General features: G+C 37.8%; 1 protein-coding gene across 2 annotated transcripts in view; it reads right to left on the bottom strand.

Moving 5' to 3' along the window:
- The window catches only part of ntm (neurotrimin), a 451,063-nt gene that overhangs the window by 93,927 nt on the left and 336,151 nt on the right, over positions 1 to 20,985 (bottom strand). The gene's annotated exons all lie outside the window — the stretch shown is intronic.

Here is a 20,985-nt window from a genome sequence, read left to right as displayed (position 1 = left end):
GGAAAGAAATGTAAAACAGATACTTTTCTTTTCACACAACAAAACCTGCCTCAGTGCAATCTCTAAAGCTAATGGTCTCTGCTGCAGTGGTTTCCACATTACGGTGGGTAGGGAAGCTTTCACCTGGTGAGAAGCAGTGTAGTAGGCCCATTTGTCCCGTGGAACAAAAAAAAGAGCTCACTATTTAGGACTGCTCCTAAACACTGTTGTTACAATGTTGCGATTTATTAACTGATCTAAACATAAAGATGTCAAATTTGATAACTTCCCCAGGACTCCTCTGGCAAGGTGTTAGAGCAGCTGGATCCATCTGAATGAATGGCTGCTCAGAACAACCACAAATTAAAATGAAGGTCAAAACACATGGACTGTTTTTATGATTTTATATCAATCCTCATCACACTGATCAAATGCTGTGCTGTCTGGAGGTGGCTCTTTAAAAAATACTGAATGTCAACATAATACATTATACACAACCGCCCCTGTCGCTGAAATTACTGTTATTAAATCCTCCCAGGCAAGGGTAAACTACGCCACCAAATTTACATTCACTGCTGCAGGAGGAAATCTATGCATCTCCACAGATGACCATTTTTCAAGAACTAGCAAAGAGCAGCCTTGACAGCTTGACAACCATGACGTTTTCAGTCAATCCACTAGGTTTTTGAAGGTTTTTAGAAGCCCCAGAGGTCGAAGAACTTCCTGAACCCGCAGAGGGAGCGCAATCCTGAACTGCTTGAGTCATGTTTTCTGAGGAGTTTGCAGGGATATCTGACAATCCTGGTGAAGATTAGAGGGCACCTAAGTGAAGAATGTTCTAATTCCACATATATATGAATAATGCCATTATCACCCAGCCACAGTGTGGACTAACTATGCTTTAAGTGCTTAAACATAACCATAAAATATGCTTTAGTTGTCACAAGCAGATATTGTAATGCAAAAGCAAATATTGTAGGAAGCCAGATATGCACAAGAACCATGGTATTATTATCATGCTGATAAAAAACATAATCCAGGTGACATAACATGCTGTTGCAAATTAGTACCGTATAAAGGTAATGCCTCAGGGAGAGGATGAATATTTGTCTTCTAACTTTCTGAGATTAGGCCTGCACGACAAAAATCATATTGTGTTTATTTTGACAGATAGTATGTTTGCTAAATGATTCACGATTAGAAGGAATGATTTTTTTTGGTGTCAAAAATTTCCGTTTTTGGGGGTCAGTACCAAACTGTCATAATGAGGGTTCTATTTTGGAAGACATTCACGATTACTGGGATAGTGGTTTTTGCATCAAGAATAAAAAAATTAAAAGAACATTAAAATAAATTACATAAAATTATCATAATTTGTTGTGTTCTTTACCAAACAAACATGTTTTCTTACTTCAATAGAACAGATATGTAGGCCAGAGCATTTCTGTAGCTCTACAGCACTTCATTATAATGCTTTAACTGCTAGCCTTCCAAGCTTGCAGAAGATGAAATTATGATGGTCATGGATCTTGTAAAAAAGGGAAAAGGCCCTGTCTACAGCCAGTTTTTGGTTTGTCCACTCTGGGCTACTGTAGAAACATGGAGGTTCAAAATGGCAGACTCCCTAGAAGAGGACCCACTCCTCTTGTAGATGAAAACAGCTCATTCTAAGGTAACGCAACTATTCTTATTTTCAGATGATTATACACTAATGAAAACATTCCTATGAGTATTATATTCCATTTCTGCCAATAGATCCTCCCTAAGGTTACACACTGGACCTTTAAGAGAAATGGAACAAATGAAATACGGGTGAGCTATTTAAGGTCAATATAAAGTTTTTCCTTGGGAACACTTGAGTGAAGATTTACAAGATTGACAACTATTGTTTAGGACTCTACAATGAGTGGCTTTACTGCAGCTCTCATGTACAGCCTCAGAATTCTGTTAAATTCTGTCAGAAATGTATGTGAAACATCTCTTACCTATCATAGCCAAGACCTTATCATCAGATTCAACACAGTACTGAAGGAACTAAAATATAGAATTTACCCGTGAACTGTGAGGCACTGCACAAAGCACAGAACAAAATTATGTAACACATTCTCATAAGCTCAGTTAGATCTCTTTAAAAATGAAGAGGCATGAAATACTGATATCAACTGATTTAGTGGGATGTCAGGTAAACTGCAGTGTCTCACTGTAGACAAAACAGAGTGTGTAGCTTGGATGCCAGCGTGAACTCAGTCGACGCTGATATTTCTATGCTAGTCTGGTTATATGACAAACTGCTTTATTTTTTTATGAGGTGGTTGTGTAAGTACAGCACGGCAGCTGACAGCAGCTGTAAAATAAGATAAAGAGAGGGAAGAGGAGAACTTGTGGGTAGAGACAGCCAAAGAATGACATTTTACAACCTGCACTTAAAATATTGCATCAATGATGCCCTTATTGATATGCAATACTGAGCCTCCTACATTCTCCCATGGAGGAGTTCTGCTGCTGTGTACTGTAATGACACAGAGTGTGTTAATAACTCTTTCTCTCTTTGACCTAGCACTGCCATGATTTTACTAAATATTACATCTGCCCCCGTTCGTCAGCTCGTGGAGATATCTACTGCTGAAAAAAGTGTGACGCAAAACAAAAGCAGCAACACAAAAAAGCAAAACACTGATGTTGGGAGGTGCAGGGTTTCTGTTTCCCTGGCAATGGTACAGATTAAGGAAGATGGAACTGATGCTCGTAACTTGTCCTGTTTATGAGCTCCTGAATGGCTTTTATCATTCAGAGGCTCCCCCACTATGGTCATAATTAAATTGCTACCCTTTTGTCATGTGCATGGTTTATCTGCCTGTGGGGAAACACAGCTCTGACAACCATTTTTGCTACATCCCACTTGCCAGTGCCTGATTGTGGGATTAAATTAAGACATAATTAAATTATGATTGCCAGTGTACTAAACTCACTAAACAAGCCCATGCAGACACACAGAAGGTAGCACTGTTGAGCATTTTTTTCTTCTTCTTCTTTCTTTCTTCTGCCCGACTCCACATTACAGTGTTCTGTGTCCCGGCTGTTCCAGTTCAGTCCCCCACCACTAACGTCTCATAATGCTAACTGTCTGATTGTCAAATTGAACCCACATGAGCACTTACAGTCAACTTACAGTCACAGTTTCATCAATTTCCAAAGCTTTTCTCCCACCCAAGTCAGTGACTGACTTCAAATGAGGTGTGTTAAATATGCCATCAAAATGTTGACATTTTGACTGAGAGAACGTGATTTGACTTGGCTTAAAAGCAGCAAAATAATCATGTCATACACCCACAGCAGACGAATCCTCGGCAGCAATCAAAAGCTCATGCCGCCTGACAAATTAAAGCTTCTTGAGAGGTCCTGAATAGTGCTTTGATTTTCTGCTTTGATTTCTTTTCCAGTCCCACACAAGCAATTTAGCATGTACATTGTGACAGTAAAAGTAGCAAGCCACATACATGATAAAACCTACCAATGCAAACACTGGACTAATTTCTGATTTCTGAAAAATGTAATATTTACTAGTATTAGATTATTTTATAGCTTTGTGGCTATTTGTTTGGGTATGTAACATGTTCATTCTGTAAAAAATCACAAAATGAGGTACCGTATGCTCAAAATTACAGCATGCATGTAAACGTCAATGATAGATTTTTGCCACAAAATGCACTGCACAACAGAAACAAGGCAGCAGCTGTACAGACACTAAACCCTGGAGAAAATATTTCAACTTTTCTGTTAAAGTGAGTTGAACAATACAGTTGTGTTGATCTGTCTAGTCCAATAGTCTAGTCTATAATGTATACTTTATAGTGGAAGCAGTCGATATGAGACTGGGCCGCTCACAATAGGTTTTCAGGGCCTATAAAGAACATAGAACAATGTGTAAAAGTTTTGGTTATTTTACATTAGAGATTTCAGCATTTGAATTGTTATATATAAAAATATGTATTTATAAAACTTTATATAACTTTGGTTGTTGTTATAAAGTCCCCCTTCATTACAAAATACGTATTGTTAATTCCTAGAAGGTTGTTTTGACATTCATCTCGGATTTAGAGACCTCACAAATTAAGCATAGCGTTAGTTGAGGCAGGCCACGAAGTCAAGCTCAGCTCTCACTTCCGGCTACATCAGCTCATCACAGCTGATCATAAACACACATCAGCTGATGGCTGTGCTGCCGCTCTCCTTGCCTTAAACTTTTCCATGTAGGCACGTGGAAGGGCAGGGAGGTCCCAGAACAGAGCCATACCGCCAAATGTAACATTCTGCTTACACAGAAGTGGTCCTAACTGAACTAGTTTAAAAGCCAATCCCGGTCCAGTATTACATAAACGTGATGGAAACTTGAAGCCAGACATCTTGTGTCTAGCAGTTAAACTTTTAAAATGAAAAATATTTGCATTGTCATAGTGTGGATGAATGTGGGAGAAGGAGTAGATGTCATTTAAAAAACTTCTTATGAGATAAAAAAAAAATTATTATCATTATTCCAAGCAGAGTATTTAAGTCTCATCTCTGGAGGTGATCTTAAATGTTACTGACAGAAATGGAGGTTTGAAACTAAGCTTTCATGGGCTTTAACAGCAAAGCACGTCCGTGTGGTGCGCCCTGTGTGTTTCCAGCCTTAAATAATGTACGACAAATGATGTGTGTCCCACACCAACATATGTAACCCCTCTGGCATTTAAAACAAACTAAATCACCGTGCATACTCAAGCAGAACAACTTATTACAATTCAACACATTTCGTAGAAATTCCCTATACCTATCTGCCAACACAGGAGCTTTAAAAATAACAGGTCCTGTCAGAATCGATGACTGCAATAGGAAAGTTACAGAGACTGCAGGTATGGAACATTCTGAAAAGACAGAACAGTGTAAGTTGAAAGGTGGAAAAGCATCGTGATCGGAATGTGATCGATCTGTCCACCGCATCTGGAGGTAGTCTGGCTCGCATTGTGTGCAGAATCCATACACGACATAACTGACAGACATTCGTTTGAACACAAGATATAGGCTGTTGTTTAAATTTAGAGAGCTACACACATTTGTTACCACTTGGTCAGTACTTTGGATAGGACCCTTTCTACATAGACGGAGCTAAGAGTCAGAACGACTCTATTCCAGCAGTTGAGAAACAACCAGGAAACATACACACTGGAGTTTCTTTACTGCTAGACCCACAGCTTCACTGCACACTTTTTCCTCCGTACAGCTCGCATTTCCCACTTTGTCCCTGCTTATCCACACACTAACTATGCACATGAAAAGGAGCTGCTACTCCTATAACAATGGTCTGCAGTAGTGGTCAACCAGTATTGGGTATATTTACGGAGCAGGTTAATATATAATGCCTATATCAACGTAAAGTAAAATAATGTATATTTCCACTGTCCAATGCACATTACAATCTAATAAACAATTAAATTAGCCAGTAAAATGTTTTAGATGGAATATTTATGAATAAATGTAATACAAAAAAACATTGAGTTATGTTTGAGTTATAGGAATGTTACTTAAGGAAGAGCGGGGTACAGTATGTCAGAAGCAACCTCACTCAACATTATTCTATACATTATAACATATTGCATATTTAATGCTAGCCAATACAGGGTTGAGATTAGATTTGCTGTCATTTAGGAGAGCAGTGTTAACATTATGAAAAGACAAAAATGACTGAGGACATTCACCCAATCAGTCAGTGCTCAGAATGTTGAGGCTGATCGGTGTAATTTATCTAGACACAGTAGGACAAACTGACACAACAGCTTTTATACAAAGAAAGGAATAACTTATTACCTTTGCTGAATTTACAAGAGTGGAAAAACAATTAGTCATTTGTCATTGTTTAACAATGTTTATCAAGTTTCCCCTAACCCAACAACTCACAAAACATTCTTTTTTTTTTAGGAAGTCTGGCGTGGATTTGCCGCCACTCAAATTACTCATATTGCTCTGGAGTAGATCTGATCTTAATTGGGACACATTAAAATGCCAGCTGTAAATGCAAAGGTAAGATTGGGTTGTGTAAGGGTGACATTTTAATACCAGGTGTGAATGCATGTGACAGAGCAAGCAGGGCAGTGTTAGATTAGACTAAAGAAAAGCCCAGCATTATTAACTCGAAACTAAAGTTACAGACTTCCTGTAAGGCCCCTGGATACTTATACTCTTAGGATCTTTTCTCCAGTTGTGTATGTAGATGGTGTTACTGATGTGGCTGCCTAAGCTCTTAAATGCACCTTACATCTTCAATGCAAGGCCCATAACCGTTCGGAGTTTGATATTCTGCTTCCGTAACATTAACGCTATGAAAGTGGAATAACAGTCACAGTGAGGTGATGAGTGCAGGCCTGTCAGCTTTCATTTGATGATCTTTAGCGGCACAAAGTGTGAACAGGACTACAGAGTGTTTTTGCTCACCGTCCCTCAGGGATTCTCCAAAGCATTTCCAAAGATTAAGATCATATTCAATGAAGTAGTCATTTCTCGTATGTAGTTGAAAAGCAACATACAATTCACTGTCCAGACTCATACAGCTCACCTGGGTTTGATATCCTCTTGTCTGAATTAAGGGATCAAGACAGATATCTTATGATAGGAAATGAAAGAATCCTTTAACATCTAACATGTATCCGCCGAACTCTATATCGAGCTTATTACACAATGAGTCATGAGTTCAGGATTTTTTAAACACATGAATACACTCCTATATTATAAACAACATAAGCCTAATTGTCACAGATCACAGCGTTCCTATTTCAGTGCACTGTGTTATGATTAAAATACTCTGCTTCAAGGTTTTATTACACTTTTTGTTATTATTTTGTCTGCCAATAAATAGTGCCTCACACCTTTTCCTGATGAAATGCACAAGCTCATAAAGAGATTGGAACTTTCTGACTCCTTGTGTTTGACATAGAGCCTAAATTAATACAAATGATGTTTCCTACTTAAGGAATGTGTTGATATTTAATAACATATCGAACATGCAAGGGATTCATCTGTGTCTAGTGATGTCAACAATAAATATCATAATCTCTATGTCAGAAAAGATCAGTAAGGGATTTACTTTGGAACAGAATGACAAACAAAATGTAGATTTCAGTCCCCGGTCCATTTCAATGAACATCACTTTCTAGGATGTGCTCCATGACTAATATCGTCTGACTCCGCCAGAATGCAACGGATTGGACATTATCTAAAGTGGACAGCAATAAAGAGTGCATTTAGAGTAGAAATCCACCCTTACAATATGTAGATAATAATATTTGTTAGTGTTAAATCTCAACAGGTTAAGCACCAGAGCACCCAGAGGAAACACATGCATCATGCAAACTCTGCACCGAAAGGCCCTGCCAGGAATTGATATATAATATATAATATACACATTACATAGCTCTGCTGTAGTGATTTTAAACTCCAGTTGCTGAAACTCTGGTAGTGAGATATAGCCTACTGTCAGTCCTCTTTTTTACCTTATCAAGATTTGTTAAAAAGAAAATAATAAAAAATTTTTTGTCCTTGCAATGTTTCAACACAACCTTCTGTCAAAAGGTGCAAAAAATGTTTAATTCTAGTTTTAGGAAAAGTACAACCAGCAAATTTTACACAATGTTAACCTAAGCTAACTACAAACGTCATTGTCAAAAACACCTACTTCTAAGCACATGTAAGAGGAAGGGCCTATCGGCACCAAGCATCATTTGCTAAAAAAAACCACACACATAACAGTATATAATGGAGTGACATTTTGCTGATACCAATACACTTAATACTTAGGTCAGTATTGCTGCCAATACAGATCCAATAGATTATATTGGTGCATCCATAGACATTTCCCTTTATGTTTACCCTATATGTCTCTGATGATCACAGCACCTCCAACACGCCAAGAATAAGGAGCTGCCGCATATAATGTCTCCTGTGGACACTTGGGCCTTCTAATAGGTAACTTACTTGAAAGACAACTGGTGACATTGTGTGTATGATATTTCTATTGTCGTGAATCATAAACACACAGTGGGTCACACACAATTTATTCAGCAGTGTGTGCTGCTCATGATGTCTGACTTTTTTAAGGTGGTATAAGGAGTTGCCATCATCAGTGCACCAGACATTTTCATGATGGAGAAAATAATGCAGAAGTGATAACATACTGTATCAAATTACCACTATACACACAACGTATAAGAAGAGCAGGGAAGAGTTGGACTACAAGAGGAAGGAACTAGCAGCAAGACAATCTTTAAGCATATCCTTTCTGTGCTTCACGGCTCATACTGAGGGTTCTATGTTGTAAGACGATACAGTAAAAAACTACTTTTGCAATAATTTTAACAGATATTACAATTGTGATATTCTTCACCATTAGTAGGACTGATTTGTTGGGGTCTGTACCAAACAAACATGTTCTTACATCTGCAAAAGACTTGTAGGCCAGGGATATTGAACTTGGCCATATTGCAATTTCGATAATACTTTGATTAATGTTGAGAAGAAAAATATACGGTAATTGCGTCAAGGATTCACATCAAACATTAATTGACAAACCTCTTCAGTAAAGGATGGCAAGCTTCTGAATATGACCATGTCAACATGCACATCATATAATGAGTCACTTAAGCAAAGTGAAATTTAAAGTCATTAAATCATCAAACATGCACAAGAATAATAGAAAACTGCGTGTGTACAACATGCCCATGGGCACAAAGTCTCTGCATCCACCGTCCTGTCAGCAGAGCCCATACACTAAAGCACAGCTCTTGTGGAAGCAATTTGCCAAGTGCATTTGCAGGCACAGCTGGTAGTGTGATGTTTTCTGCCTGTGAGCTGGGAAGGGGAATAGATTTTCCTTCATTTTAAAATTATACAAATCACTTTATTTAAAAATATTATATGGTAGATTTAGTGCTCACATTGCCCCTGCGACTCTTTGGAGAATAATCAGCTAGCCTGAATTAAATGATTTTTCACAATTACACATGTGAATTGATGGCTTGTGTAATTTTGCGATGATTACAAGGAGTTCAGAAGTGAGTGATGGGTTAATTAAGGCTCTGGAGAAACAGGTAAACAGTGAATCTGCTTGACACAGAGCTCTGGAAGGTAACTTCAGCTGCCCTCGTCTGCAGTAATTTCACACAGGATTGTCTCCACATGCTAATTCTACCCTTTAATACTTCTCTCTCAGTTTCATCCCTCTTTTTTAATAAGCTTGAAATTAAAACGGCAGCACATGCTGGCCCATTTTACAGGAGAAATGATAAGGCCCAACAATGCAGAGAAAGAGGAGTCAGGGGGGTTACATCAAACAACAGCCATATCAAAGCACAAGGTATAAAGGCACATATTGTGGGTGTGAGGACTGAACCAGAGGTTAACTAGATGCTGATTCCATCACTCCCCTGATCCAAATAATTGTTTCATTACATTCATGTTTCACTGTGGCAGCAGCATCTTCACTTGTAAAGTATACCACCACACTCTGCAGGGATTCCATTCATTTTTAATACCTGCACAGTTTGGACAAACTGCCACCAGCCAATAGAGGGTGCACGTGTGCCACCCTACCAATGAATTATTATTAAATATTTGAAATGAGCAAATGAATTGTTTTTTACATTTTACATTTTACATTTTGTATTCACTTCCCTGATGGACGACGTTCCAGCCGCAGTGCGTACTCATTTAGGAAGAGCTGCTCCCTGATCTATAGAAGTAAATGGGTTTTAAAAAGACAGCACCCTAAAACCAATAAAACTAGGGGATTCATCAGTGATCGCCATTTAAGACTTCACACAAGGGAGGCTGTCCCTGTTTGTATTTCTGAAGCTTATTGCCAAAGAAGACACTCTGAGCAAATCTATTCCGCTCTTTTATGAAAAAGTATTAACGTATGAAAATAAAGTGATTCATTTTGGAATCAAACAGTTGTGTGTGTAATAATTGTGACCTGTGCCTACTAATTTTGGACAAAACAGACACATTTACAACCAGCATACTGTCAAAACTAGGATTACAGAACCTCATTACAAGGGGCAACATACAAAACTGAAATGGCAGCTGCTCACTACAAAGAAAACTATTCATGGGCCTTGTAACAGAGTTCGACAGAATACATAGACTGAGATGGAACATGCACATCACATTAAACATTACTCATTCTTGGCAAAGTCATCAGCAGAAAAGTTTTCTGTGTTCTTATCATTTACAGTAAAATGCTGCTATGCTAATGCAGTTTCTCCATTATATTGATCATTTCCTGTAGCTTGAAATTTTAAAAATGCTGCCATTGTTCCGTTCCAGATCATATTGTCTGACTTAAGAGTTCTGTGTTAACGCCGATAATGCTCAGTAGTAATTTGATAACGTCGTTTTCTGAGGCTATTTTGTTCTGTGCACTTTTGCTATGTCATTTGTTCGTACTCGTGACTGTTGCCAAGTTGATATCAGGTTGAAGGCTGCTGTGAAACATTTGTTTGACCACAGAGCTCTGCAAATTATGATAACGGTGATAAAAAAATGTATATCATTGTGAAGCTGTTTTCACTGCCTCTGCACTTTTCATGACTGTCCACGGGCTATCAGGGTATGTGTGGACCCTTATCAAAATGTTGTGATCCAGTGAACTGATGATAATGGCAGGATAATGATCTGTCATTACTAGCATGAAATAAGATGATAATGGGTACTGTGGGATGGGCATTGTTATTCAGAAGATATCAATGTCTCAGGTTGGAGATGTGTTAAACTCTGGCAAACCTTTAGATTTTGCTCATATGATAAAAAATCAACACAACCTAAAGTCATATTAGGCAGTAGCTTCCAGGTACTGTATATTAACATGAGCAATTTTGAATGCTGTGATCTTTATTTTAAGTGTTCTGTAGAACAAGACTTTAGGAAATTACAGGAAAATGACTAAAGGACAAAAGCAACACCTAGTGAAAGACAGCAGCACAGGACACTGCTAAAAAAATCATTTGTAGTGGGTGGGTGTGCATTTCATGCATGGCACCTTAAGTATAAAGCAGCACAGTGATGTGTATTTATTAAAAGATAAGACTCTACAGGCCATGATATTAAAGACAATACAGCAGAGAGAGGTTTCTAAATCAGGACTGATCTGAATGCTGAAGGAATGGCCAGGGTTTAATGATTGGCAGGGGCAATCCAGCAGTATAATAGGCAGCAGCTGAAAACAGGATTTGCAGCGCCCAGTAAAAATTGTACAAGACGGCTATCAGGGATAATTTTTGTAATTTTGTGTGACCGCTCCAAAGCTTCTTTCCAATGTAAGAGAGACAGGAGGTTAATGAAAAAGTCCTAATCTTTTCCCTATATAATTGAAAGAGCGGAAGGTATCACTTCTAATAAAGTATGATAATGGAGACCCGGACACGCAGCCGAGTCCTCGATGACCTTCTCGCCACTCTGTTTTTATCGTCTGCACTGTGGTTAAGGTTACAACATTTGTGCAGCAAGAAGAGCAGCTCAACCCTGCACTGTGGTTGGCCTTTCAGCAGGGCCTGTCAGCGGCACACTGTCACTGGATGAGAAATGTGGGACCCACCCCAGGCTGCACTGTGTATTACTGTCATGAATTCCCAAGAAATTAAAATGTTAATGCTCTTTCTGTATCATCCTTCACATTCCAGTTTTACGTCTCCATCTCTTGAAATCGAGCCGCCATCAGACTTTCAATAATCAGACTTATCAGGCTGGAATCCGGCAATGTCAGGACGTGTCCTTGTGAGGGAGCGTCTAACTTGTCTTGAAAAAGCCGAGACAATCTGATGAGGCAAACCCCGCTCGCTCTACTGCAATTTAAGCTTCATTACATTGAACCCTGCTTGTTTCAAAATCTATTTTTGTTACCTACAAGGCAATATGTGGCAGAGCCCTGAGGTACACTGCAGGTTTTTTATGTGAAGTGATCAAATACGTGCCTTTTAAGCACCAGGGCTTCGGCAAATGTGGCCGCTAAACTTTAATCCCAACCCCAGTTTACAATACCATGTTAATAATATTCTTTAATCTTCTTTTAAGACTTGTTTGCACAGTGTGACAATCTGAGTAACCCTACCCCCCCTTAAAACATAATATGTTTTGTTACCGTGACCTCCCTGCAGCCCAACAGAACCTTCCCACACTAGCTAACTAGCTACCTAATCTACATCAACGTAGCATGTCTGAATCCAGGAGAGGAGAAAGCTGGCCGAGGTTCCGACTGAGGCCTGCTCACCTGTTACTGGACTACAGAGCAAATAGGACCGGGACTCTGCAGATTTTAGCTGAATCAACATTTATTTCATGAATTAGCCAAACGTTTGGCTGTTATCTGGTCAAAGTATTGTAAACAATTTGTTTGTTATTATTTTTTTCAAAAAGAGCAACAGTGATAAGTCTGTTAATCTGTTAATCTTTATCTGTCAATAAACTATGTATGATCATTTCCCAGGCTGGTATATTGTTGCTAGATGATAGTTGAGTACTGACAGACAGTTAAATTAAATTAATTAATTAGCAGATAGTACACAGCTATATTTCTTAAGCACATCCCATTAATATATTCATCAGCTCAGACATTCAGTACTGAGCAGCAGCTTGTCCTGTAAGTCTGTACAATCCCAACATTAGCTAACATAACATGCAACATCAGCAGACTCAATGTAGATGATATCTGACATATTCAGCTTCAGCTGCTGGCTGTGAGACATTTGTCATTATTACCATAAATAGATACTACTAAATACAGTATGTCACCACTAAATAGAATGCCAATTTTAGATGCAATAATGAATAATGATACAGTACATGCAATAATGATACAGTATATCGTGTAAATATACACAGTATGTTATATTTGTAGCTTTTATCACTAAATGTGAGTTACAGTGAACTTTTGCAGTTCTCTGAATAATGATGAATTTTCAAGTTCATTTAGGTTTACTTCAAGTAAAATATGCTTATCATTATTCTTGATGTTATTAATAGTAGTAGTGTGGTAGTAGTGGTAGTAGCATTAGTAGTAGTATGAATTTTGCAGGGAGAATTACCGGGATATAGTTTGACATTTTTGAACTGAGCCTTCTTTCACTTTCTCATTCTCATGGCATAATCGCTGCATGTTTCATATTATTATGACATCATTTTTAGGTTTCAGGTTAGGCTACGCAGAAATGTCTATACAGGAGGGTTTTTTTAATCAAAAAAGTATTTTGATTCAATTTGCATCAAGAGGTTAAATCAACTGTCCAATTCCCCACCTCCATTAAATACCAAATTAACCCAGAAAGGATTATACTGGTATTGTGTTTGTAGAGCTGCTATAACTTGCAGCCCCTCATTTGTTCTCTTCTTGCAAGTCCAGATCCTCAGTTGGCAACTGCACTTCTGAAATATCCATCTGTCCTCAGTGTTCTTTTTTGTGTCAGTGGTAAATGTCAAATGTGGACACACTATTAAGAAATACTCTTTTTTTGTTCCTACACAATAAGAGTCTGAATACAAATCAAAACAGTGTCTCATGTCTGTGCAGGAAATGTAATTGTAAATTCATGTACCAGCATAATCAAAGCTAAATATACATGAAACAACCTGTAGCCTCGGATAGAATGTAATCTACATTTGTTATGGATAAAATGAGGCAGTGCAATTTTCAAAGGGAAGCATAACGAAGCATAACGTTTCTCATTTATAATTATTTGATTATCTCTCTCTGGCTGCTTCATCAGTGTTATGCACCGCTGGGCTTTTACACAGACGCTACAGCGGAAAACGCTACAATTCAGATAGGTGGTGGAAAACTAATGTGTAATTAATGATATTGCTCTAAAAATACTGTGATTCAAGAGTCCTTCAGACTTAACCAGACACCAAAGTTCGATAACAATATCAACAGACATTTATTTTAATTGTTTTGTGGCTGAGAAGTACGCTTTCATCACTTTGTGTGTTAGTGTCTGAAATGTCACCCGGGGAATGTGCTGCTAAAATTGGCTCTGAGGCTGAGTCATTGAAAGGAACAGAAGAGCTGCTGTTGTCAAACTGCACTTCACAGTGCTGAACTTCAAAATAAAGCGTCAGTCCTTTTAGGCTACAGTACACTCCAAATGCATTCAGACTCCCGCTGAAAAAGAAACATAGGCTGTAGGTGTACATTATGCCAAATACACACAAGTTACTCGGGGTGTAAGAATATATTGATACACATTCTCAAAAACACCATATTGATTTTTTTTGTTTAAACCAAGTGAGAACCTGTGATGTCACCCATTGGTTTGTGGAGTACCTTTTTGAACCCTCGAGTTTGGCTTTATGGTCATCGCCATGACAGTTTGTTGGAGCCAGCGGAGGTGACAAGCTGCAAGTTAGTACAGTCAGCACAGTAACAGAATCTGGATCCATATCTGATCAGCACTGCCTAGTTTGACAGTTTGATCTGAGTTTGGTGTGTTGAGCTGGACGGACTCACAGAGAATGGCTGTCAATCACAATGTAGACACGCCCTAAAGCATACCCTGCTTTATGATCTAATATACTATAAATGGGACTATCATTTACTAAATGAACATCATGCTGTATGGAAGAAGACTGAAACTAGAGATTGAGATCGTAAACTCATTAGGAAACTGTTTACTGAGATAATAAATCAAGTCAGAAGTCGGCTCAGTTCTCCATAAGAATGAATGGTATCGTTCTTTTTTACTATATTTATACTTTATTAATCCCCTATTGGAGAAATTATTATTTTCACTTTTTTTTTTTATACACACACAAGCTGAAATGCACACTCATGCATTCATTAATTAAAATTAAGGTTATTATGTAAGATATATACAGGATAAGATCCTGGTGTAGAGCTAAACACAAGCTATATTCACAGAGCCTTCACTCTCTGCTAAACAGCCTCATCCTGCTTTAGACAAAATAAAACACAAAAACATAAAGAAATACATAATACAGACTGAGAATTGTGTAAAAGTCCAAGACATATCAGGAAAACTCATCTCTGATCAACATTTACAGGAAATAATCAGCTCAGAATTCATCCAAATCCCTGGTTTTACACCGACTTCCTGCAGTTATTGTGTTCACTGTTTGGGTTCATTGTACAGTTTACCAGCTATTCTCTACTGCCATCGTTATACGTTGAATATAATATCAAATGTACATAAAATATGTCACTTAGCCAGTTTACTTAATGATAGGAAAAGGGCAGTTTTCCAAAAATCACAATATATCACCCTTATTACAATATAAAATTTCGCAATATATTGAATCGTAACCCTTGCATCGTGACCTGTATTGTATTGCCAAATTATTTCCAATATACAGCTACGAGCAGTGTTTCCTACAAAAAGCCAAAAACACCCCATTACCCGGGAGTTATATTGCCTAGTGAAAATGAATCAGCTGTTCTGAATGAGGTCCTGTCTAAAATACCAGTTGGAGGAATCATTGCAGTGTGTTAGGAGCTGTCTGCTTTTTCTGTTAAAATTGCTTTAACATTTATTTGTCTGTTGCAGCATCCAGCCCGTTAGGAAAGCAAACTGCTCTTTTGTCAACATTCAGCTCTTTAAATGTTTACTCAAGAAACAGAGATAGATTTTAATGCTTTTCAAATGAATTGGGTAAAGTATTCGATCGATGTAGCTGCTTAACAGCTAACACCAGCTGAATGGTGTAGGTAGTCTAATTCCTTGCGTGAAGGGGCTGTTTGTTTAATTTGACATTGACAACACTGACAGAGTTCTGTGTCAATTTTGGCCTGATTTGGTGTAATAATAAACAGATTTCATATATTCAATGCATCTGGCAGTTGGTACATTTAAAGCTGTGTTCAATGACCTACTTTTTTAGTTGCGTTTAATTTTGCGAAGAAAAACTACATAAAAATGACAAAAAGGACAAACAATACAGCGCTGAATCTGAATGGATCTCTGTTATAAGAGCATGTGTTTTACAGTGTAAATTTATTCAAGTCTTATTTTGTAGTTTGAGATATGAGTAAAATTTTCCTCGACCCAATTAGACCCCATTAGAACAGCGTTTTTTGTCACATAGAAATTGACGTAGCAGTCAACATGTGTTTAATGTGTGAGGATATGAACCACATTAAATCTGACGTCGCAGTGGCTCCATTTGGAATGACCTGACCGGCCGATTGTAGTGAGGTTATTTTTGTTTGCTGGAGGACTTGGAGCCAATTTTTCCTACAGTGCCACAAAATTATGATAGTACAGTCATGCATGACGTCATCAAGACTAGTAGAACTAATGTAAGACAGCAGATCAGCAGCTCCACACAGAGAACACAAAACAAGCTTACCTTCTTCCAATAGAACATATAGTTTTAGTTATTTTATTTAAGTTAGTACTTAAATTAGTGCTTCGCCTCAGAGAAATATACAGCGTTGCCTGTGATTGAATTCAGTACAATATGTGTCTTTCAGGTGAGGAGGCACTGTGTGTGTGTGTGTGTGTGTGTGTGTGTGTGTGTGTGTGTGTGTGTGTGTGTGTGTGTGTGTGTGTGTGTGTGTGTGTATGTCAGCACATAATATATTCAATAATCAGATAAAAGGAGGGAAACCTTTTTGTAGATATTTTGTATTATATTGATTTTTTGTAAACGAGAACGTAGTTTGATCTCAGGTGCCAAATTAGCAGCATTTGTCAGATCTGAAAGGCTGTTGTAAAGAACATACATAGATATCCTGGCTCACATAGGCTACTTTATGAAAAAATTAAAATCTAACATTGTCATAAAGCTATGCCAAGGTGAGCGCAGTAAGGTTCAATTATTTTTCATCTATGAATGGCAGTGGAAGAGGTGCAGTTGTTTACTGTGTGTGAGGCCCTTACAGGTGCATACCCATAATGTCCCTCGTTTTCTTCGTTGTAGGTTAATATATTTTTGTTCAATCTACTTATTAATCAATGACATTCCAATTTGACAGTAGGCAAATGGAAACCCTGTCTCACTCCCAAGTCTTCAAACACTGCAGCGTTGTTACTGGCTCTCTGCTTCAGAATATGACGCTGTAGGTATTCCTCTGGGGTCGATTCTGGATGCACCCACGTTCAAAGTCAGGTATTATGAGCAACAAAGTCCACATATGGAAGTGGTGGGGTTAATGGGTGGCTCAAACAAACACATGACTGCTGTTGGTGTACCGTGTAAAACCAAAAGCCAACAATTTAACACTTTCCCCACCAGAGTATTATTTTTAACTTGCCAGCCACCACCAGCATTTTCAATTCACTAATCTGTCAAAACCCACAGAATATTATGTTCTATGAATATGTAAACAGTGAATACATCTAAAGAAATAGCAGAGCCTGTATTTTATACACAAACTTTTTATTCTAACATTGAAAACATGGAATATCTCGTCAAATGCAGGAAAGCGTTCCGTCTTAAATGATGGAATAAATCTTACTAACGGCGGATATAGTCTTAAGTAACTTATCATTATGTAACGTACTGAAGTTAGGTCAGGTACATTACATAACTTATGATCTTTTCCTCATCCTAATCAAGTTTTTGTGCCTAAACCTAACCAAACTGTGGTCTTTTGCGACGTTAACCACACAAGCTATATTTAGTCAACTGGACGTTTTATCAATCATAGCAGTCCCATGCTCAAAATGTTGAGCCATACATCAAACTACTGTTGATTTTATTCTAACTGGAACAAGTTGGGTTCGATTTTTAATAAATAATAAATTGAAACTATCTCAAAAAATAAAGTTTTCAACACAACCTTGTAGAATTCTAATGACAATAGACATTTCTGAATACCAATTTTCCAAAATTCTTACAGAATTACTCATTTTGTTACAAGTAGGCCACTCAGGAAAATTACATGTACAGGGTAATTCTACAGAGGAGACAATGGGATAACCTGATGTCAGCTTACATTTGACTACACACATGCAGAGGCCCTAAATAACTTCAATTCAATTCAATTCAATTCAATTTTATTTGTATAGCGCCAATTCATAACAGAAGTTATCTCAGGACACTTTTCAAATAGAGCAGGTCTAGACCGAACTCTTTAAAAGAAAGGAGAAAATGCATAATGGTGATGGAATAACACTAAGTTAATTCCTTATAAAGTAACTTTCTGCTCTAACCAACAAAAGCTCTAATGAGACATCCAGAGCAATAAAGCACTTTCTGTTTCAATACGTCACCTTAAAGAAGAAAGAAAGAAAAAAAAGAAAGAAAGGAGACGAAATGAGTCAGAGCCACCACTCTTCATTTTAGTTCCACTTTTTTAAACTCTTATTCAAAGACAATGATCCATGAATATCGTACAAATAATTTTTTGTCACATCTGTGCCTCACGCCTAATCAAATTCACCCTCATGGTCTTGTAGGTATGTACAGTATTGTGACAATCTTCAGAAGCAGATCAGAGGCAGTTTTCGAAAGTAATTAAATTTTGCTTTACAAAACAAATTGTGATCAATTCAGTGGTTGTTTTCAGACACATGCTTTTCCCTTTCAGTCGAGTTCTGGCCTCGGCAGAATGTTACTGTGGTGTGAAGTGGTTGTGCCATCCATTTTGCCGGGAGCTCAATACTCAATACTCAAGCCAGTGATGAGATTTCCATCAGCAACAAGAAGGTGTCAAGGCCAATAATAGAAAAAGTGACTTAAGATTGAATAGGTTAAAAAAAATATATATATATAAAAGATAATTGAATAAATAATTAAATAAACATAGAATACTTTTAAACGTTCAATCCTAAACTGAGCAAAACTAATCTAGGCAGCATTTTACACCACAGACTGACAAGCATACAGGACTCTGAACGCCTCCTGACTTCTTTTTTTCATTTACAGAGAAAAGAGGCAGAAAATTTTAGAAAATGATGAACAAAAGTTAATCACTGCTTCCCAAAGCCCAAGGTGATGTCCTCAAATGTCTTGCATTTCTGCTTTAGTATTTGAGATAAAAATGCGAAAATAATTGATTATTTATTTTAGTCAGGTACTATTAAAAAAAGCAATTGTAACTGGAGCTGAATCGTATCGTATCGGCTCTACAGTGTGCAGGAACAATAGAAATCTATTGGTGTCGTTTTTGTAGTTTTGGTATTGTTTTGTTTCGATTTTATATTTACTGTGTCTCTATATTCATATCCAATTATCTGAGACACAGAGACAAACCCCTAATGGATGGATGGATGGATGGATGGATGAATGAATAGACAGTTATCCCTCACCGGCTTCCTACCAACAAATGCTGGCAACTGAATGTGAAAGACCTAAAAATAGTAAGCTAGAAGAAAGCTATAAGTGAGCCTTGGATCATTTTCTCTTGTCTCTTCAGTGGTGGTTGACCATTTCACCCCTGCAGCGCCCGTACGCCTTTATGTGCAGCCACTTCTAAAAGCCAGACCTCTGCGCAGGTAAAATTATCACTGATTTACTGTTATTGACCAATAACCATACCAAACCCCTGCAGACACATTATGCCCATTATGAGCTCTGGGGCAGTACGGTGCTGACTTATTTCCCCACTTACTTCTTCATCTAGAAAAATAATCTGCTCTGAATTTAAGCTCTAAATCAATCTTTGACCTATTGTAAAGGTCTATCAAACATAGTAAAAAAGCTAAGTTGGTATGTTGACTGTAGCCATCAAAGACGCATTATCATTGTCAGAAGCCATTGTGACATTACTTGTGTTTGGAATGTAAACTACACTGAGCAGCCACACCAACACACAGAAGGAAAAAATAAATGTCTGAAGTCATTTTGAGCCGAATAATCATCACCTACGTTATCTTTACACACTCAAGTCTGTGATGTTCAAGAGTACTTTGTGTGCAGAATACTTTCTTTGTAGACTTATCTCTATAATGATTTTCAGCCTAGATTTGCACTCACAGAGAGTTCAGGTTTTTTTTAGTAGTTTCAGCTGCAATTTTTATAAAAATAATGACATATATTTGTCATATTTGCTGAAACGTTCACTATATCCTGACAGAAGTACATGAGACAGATAATCTGTAAAAAAGAAAAAAACAAATCTGGTTCCTCTGGCTCTTCCCAGTGCTCCTAATGGCATTTATAAAAATCCACCGGGCCTAAACAACAATAACCAATCAGAGAAGACGCTTTGGGTTGAGGTTTGAAGATAATTGATCACTGAGTCTCATTCCCTGGTGGTCAAATATCAATACTGAGAATGAGACTCAACAATCATCTATCTCTCTGGGCTCTGATTGGTTGTTTTTCATTTGGGCCCAGGGTATTCCTACAAATGTCATTAGGAGCACTAGAACAAGTTTTAGCAAATATGCAGCTTTAATAGTTGCACATGTGCATGTTCTGCCCTCTACTGTGCATGATTAACAACTACCAGCTGTCAGACAGTATTGTTACGTTAATTGTCAGGTTTGGCACTACATATAATTCATGGCAAGGTTCACATTTTTTCCCATCTGTCCATACTTCTATACAAACCCTACATTCCGATGTATACATTGAAACAGGTTTGGCTTGCTGTACTCATTCCTCCTGTTCATACTGGCTGTTAAGAGATCACATGGCAATGTGCTCCCAGTGTAAGTGCACAGTCCTTATTCTGTGCAAAACTGTATTCCAAAGATTATGTAAGGTTAAAATGAGGCTTCAGCAGTCTGTGTTAATCAGATAAGCAGAATATCTTTCAAAGGTAAAGGTCTTTTTGTTTATCCAGACAGCATCTGTGTGCTGAGCTGTGGTGGAGGAACAGTAACACAAAGAGGACTGCTGCTGCCTCATTTTAGCTTGAGATATTGTATTTATGCAGAATGAGGGCTGTAGATTTTGTCCCCTATTGCTTACATTGGAAGTGTAAAGGATGGTATCACTTAATGGTCAGTGTGAACAGGAGTAGTGATTACATGTTCTTATGGGCTCCTGACATTTAAATTGTGTACCTAACTACACTTTGAA

The sequence above is a fragment of the Dicentrarchus labrax genome, unplaced genomic scaffold (genome assembly GCF_905237075.1).
Source record: "Dicentrarchus labrax unplaced genomic scaffold, dlabrax2021, whole genome shotgun sequence".
NCBI classification, from domain to species: domain Eukaryota; kingdom Metazoa; phylum Chordata; class Actinopteri; family Moronidae; genus Dicentrarchus; species Dicentrarchus labrax.
Note: the sequence above shows the minus strand (reverse complement) of the source record. Positions and strands in the feature narration are given on the sequence as shown.